The 4,585-nt window shown below is 40.8% G+C and overlaps 1 non-coding gene across 1 annotated transcript; it reads left to right on the top strand.

Annotated features, from left to right (window-relative positions):
• The first annotated feature begins 281 nt into the window (after nt 1-281).
• LOC123626761 lies at nt 282-385 on the top strand. Its single transcript, XR_006730998.1, has one exon. It is a non-coding gene; the product is annotated as a small nucleolar RNA U13 (small nucleolar RNA).
• Nucleotides 386-4,585: the final 4,200 nt, after the last annotated feature.

The raw sequence follows: 4,585 nt of genomic DNA, 5'->3' as shown, positions 1-4,585 counted from the left end.
ACTGCACACTTAAAAATGGTTAAGATGAAAGGGTACAAACATAAAATAAGATAGAAGAAATAAATTCAATGTTTGATAGCAGAGCAGGATGACTATACTTATAAAAATGTATCGTATTTGGTTGATAGATAACCTAAACACCTGACTTGATCACTGTGCGTTATATACGTGTAAAAAAATTTCTTATGTTTCCCCATAAATTTTCACAAATAAAAAAATCATTAAAATGGTAAATTTTCTGTGTTTTTATCATGATTAAATTTTTTTTAAAAAAAGATTAGATCCTTTTGTAGTTCATAAGCATGATGATTGGGTTCTCCCGCTCCTGTGTGAGATGTGCCTCCCTCTAACCCTATTACAATGTCAGCACATTATCTGTCTGATGTGGAAAAAAAAAGAAAATTATAGGCCAATCTCTCTCAGGAATATAGAAATAAACACTCTAAAGAAAATATTACCAAGCCAAATTCAGCTTATAAAAAAAATCACATACTATGACCAACTTTGGCTTATCCCAGGAACGTAGTAAAGATATTTAGCATAGGCAAATCTAAACACACAATCCTCTACATTGAGAAATTAAAGGGGGAAACATCACATAATCATCTCATAGATGCAAAAATAGAATTTGATAAAATGTAGCACTCACTCTCATCCATCTGCTTATTTCCTCTCTCATTCCATCTTCTGGTACGATTTCCCTTGCCCATTCAGTTCCAGGCACAATGGCCGACTCACAGTTTCCTAAACAAGCCATGCACACGCCCACCTCAGTCTCTGCACCTGCTGCACCTCTGCCCGGGGTGCTTTTGCAACACTTGCATGCCTAGCTTGCTTCCTTGGCTTCCTCAAGCATTCATTCCAATGGCACCTTCTCGAGACCCTGCAGGGCTTACCTGATTCTGAGTATAGTCTTTTCCAGGAAACCTTGAATGTATTCATCCTCTGCCTAGCTAGGAAGGAATTCTCCCGACTCTGCCTCCAACACCAATGCAAAAGAGCCATTGAAGGCGTCACTTGCAACAGAGTTAGACCTACTTGCTTATGTCCTCCCTACCTCCACTTCCCTGACCCCAGTAATAGAGAGAATGTATACAGACATCCCCTCAATTAGACTGTCACCAGATCTGGGCATATTTCAATTTATAGCACCACCTTCAGGAGGATATATACAGCATCAGGTTTAGGTACTGGGTGAGAATCTTCTTCCTTGGCTGCCATGTTTTTACATTTGTAGCATTGGGTGGTATCCTTTTTCTTATTTAAATGCTGCTAGTAATTTTTAAAAAATCGTTGTTGCTTTTCTATTTGTTTTTACTTTTTAATGTTCATTTCATCTCATCAGGTATCGTGGGAAAGTGATTCTGTGACCCAATTTCACTCTGCCTTCTTTACCTAGATGTCTCCCATAGTCACAATATTAACATTTTGATGCTGGGTCACACATCTCTAGAACCTGCTGGTACTGATTAGTGTCTCTAACCCAAGAAACGCTCTGTTAGGGACAAATACAGGCACATTTCTCTAAAACGTATTGTCAGGTTGAAACCTAAATAGAATCGGGGTTTCGGAAAGAGATAGATCCATTTACTTAAGTCTATTCTCAACAAGCACAACAATGAATTGGGCTTCTAGAGCTATAAAGTAGTCAATGCTGCCTGTGGAGCTTCCCTGAGGAGTCCACACGATCCATCTTGTGATGGCTCTTTTTTTTTTTTTTTTTTTTTTTTTTTTTGAGACAGAGTCTCACTTTGTTGCCCTGGCTAGAGTGAGTGCCGTGGCATCAGCCTAGCTCACAGCAACCTCAGACTCCTGGGCTTAAGCGATCCTACTGCCTCAGCCTCCCGAGTAGCTGGGACTACAGGCATGAGCCACCATGCCCGGCTAATTTTTTTGTATATATATTTTTAGTTGGCCAGATAATTTCTTTCTATTTTTAGTAGAGACGGGGTCTCACTCTTGCTCAGGCTGGTCTCGAACTCCTGACCTCGAGCGATCCACCCGCCTCGGCCTCCCAGAGCTAGGATTACAGGCGTGAGCCACCGCGCCCGGCCTTTGTGATGGCTCTTAAGGGTCCTTATTTAGAGTCCTCTGTTGATCTGACCCAAATTTAAGTGCCCTTGTATTATAAGTATCTGGAGTTACAAGACATCGAATTAATCAATCAATTGGTGTTTATCGAGAACCTACCATGTGCTCAACTCTGTACCCAGTGCTGTGCGAGACTAATGAAAAGTATCCAACCGTCTCTGGCCTTATGGAACCCACTAGTTGGGGAGATAAGATGTGTTCACCCAAAACAGTGTTTAGCAGTTCAAAATAGGAGATAAGTGCTCCACTCTGGGCTCAGACTCGGTCTAAAGGTTTGATTAGACTGATTAAATCCATTGGGAAGGCCCTGAGAGGTCATTTTGTCCAACTTCTCACTTTGAAGCACTCATCATAAATGCCTATTTGTTGAGCAGCCATTGCCGGTCATTAACGGATAACTGCAACTGACACTTTAAAAATGGGAAATTATTGGGCTCTTCGTGTGTAAAAGGTTTTTGAACTACCTATTAGCCAACCAGTTTTCCCTTAGAAGCCTATGAAACTGTCATTTTGAGTCACACTGAGTCAGCCACAGGTTCATCAATGCTACCTTGGTGCAGGTGTGCAAGTTATCTATGTTGAATAAGAGGCTGGGCGCACCCAGCCCCACTACCGTTCTAGTTTCCCTAAAACGTAATGTGTGCCTATCATCCATGAATCAGAGTCAGTATTTTAAACATAAATTTCAACCGGGGTGGCAATCCAGTATAAAAGGAAGTATGGAATCACCTCTGGGTTCAAAATCCAGCTCTGACATTTTTCTAGCTCTGTGACCTTGTTTCTCAGATTTGTTATCTGCAAAACGGAGCTGAGAAGACCTGCTGATGGAGGTTGTTCTGGGCATTAACATAGTAGTGTAGGGAAAGCATGGGGTGTTCAGTAACTATTAGTTCTCTTCCCTTCTTTATGTAAGAAGTTTTCTATGTCGATGGCCTTCTAGGGACCCACAAATTTTAGTATTCTAAGATTTCATTCTTTCAGTATTTCCTAAACCTTTGATGAGTCCACAGTGGTGTAATGACCCAGAGGGCAGAGAAAATAATGAGATTAATGAGGTCTTCATAAAGGATATGAAAAACCAGAGCTGAATCTTAACAAATATTCAGGCTTTGGGTAGGCTGTAAAGGACGGGAAGAAAAAGGTTGAGCTAGAGCCTCCATGAGCAAAGTTGAGGAAGCGGGAATGGATGTACCTTGCATGGTTCAAGGAGATTGACAACCTGACTCTGGCAAGAAAGAAGACAAAGGAATAAACATTTTTGAGAACCTGCTATGTGTCGTGCAACTTTGTGGGTCATTTGGGCAAATCATTGCATGCATTCCTCCTAAGAAGTCTGTGAAGAGGAGGTATTAATATTTATCCATTCCACAATTATTTATTGAGTGGCCACAAATTTATCTGAAAAAAGTTAGAAGAAGCTAAGAAACTTGCTAAAGGCCATGCAGGCAACAAGTGGTAGAAGTAGAATTCCCAGCCAGAGCTGCCTCCACCAAGCTTGTGTTTTTCCAGCTACAAATTGCTGCCCCTACAAGGGGAACAGTGTATAGATAATTAGAGTACGGTATGTGTTAGGTTCTCCAGAGAGAGAGAACCAGTGGGAGAGATACAAGATGGACAGACAGACAGACAGACAGACAGAGATAATGATATGACTATGGAGGCCAAGAAGTCCCACCAACTGCCTTCTGCAAGCTGGAGACCCAGGAAAGCTGGTGGTCTAGTTCAAAGGCCTGAGAGCCAGAGAGCTAGTGCTATAGGTTCCAGGCTAAGTCTGAAGGCCTGAGAATCTCAGGGCCAAAGCCAGGAAAAAATGAACGTACTAACTCAAGCAGTCAAGTAGAGAGTGAATTTAACCTTCCTCCACCTTTTTGTCCTAGTCAAGCCTTCAACAGATTGGATGATGTTCACCCACATTGGGGAGAGCAGTCTGCTTTACTCAGTCTTTCTCTTCCAGAAACATCCTCATAGACACATCCAGAAATAATTTTAACCAGATATTTGGGCACCCCATGGCCTAGCCAAGTTGACACACAAAATTAACCATCACAGGGTATGTTACCAAGGACTAGAAAGCCAGGTAGATGAGTCTATAATTTTTGCTATGGCTAATTAGAAGCAACTGGAATGTCCAGATACATAGCAGCTGATTATTCTATTTTCCTCTTAACAGAGTTATAAATACACTGGCTAGCCATGTACAGGTATATCATTTACCAATGATTTCAAAAATGGTAAGATATAGTTTCTGTTAATTCAGATTGAAGGAGACACGGCAACTGAATGCAATACCCAATCCTACACTGGATCCCCTATTGGCAGAAAAAAGAAGAAAAAGAAATGTTTTATAAAGGCAGTATTGGATTGACTGACAAAATTGGAATAAGGATGGTAGATTAGATAAAAATATTCCATCAATGTTAAATTTGCTAAACTTGATAATCGTATTATGGTAAAGCAAGAGGTCCAGAAAAATTTACAAATATATGTACACATA

The sequence above is a fragment of the Lemur catta genome, chromosome 22 (assembly GCF_020740605.2).
Source record: "Lemur catta isolate mLemCat1 chromosome 22, mLemCat1.pri, whole genome shotgun sequence".
NCBI classification, from domain to species: Eukaryota; Metazoa; Chordata; class Mammalia; order Primates; family Lemuridae; genus Lemur; species Lemur catta.
This window is presented reverse-complemented; position numbering and strand designations above follow the sequence as displayed.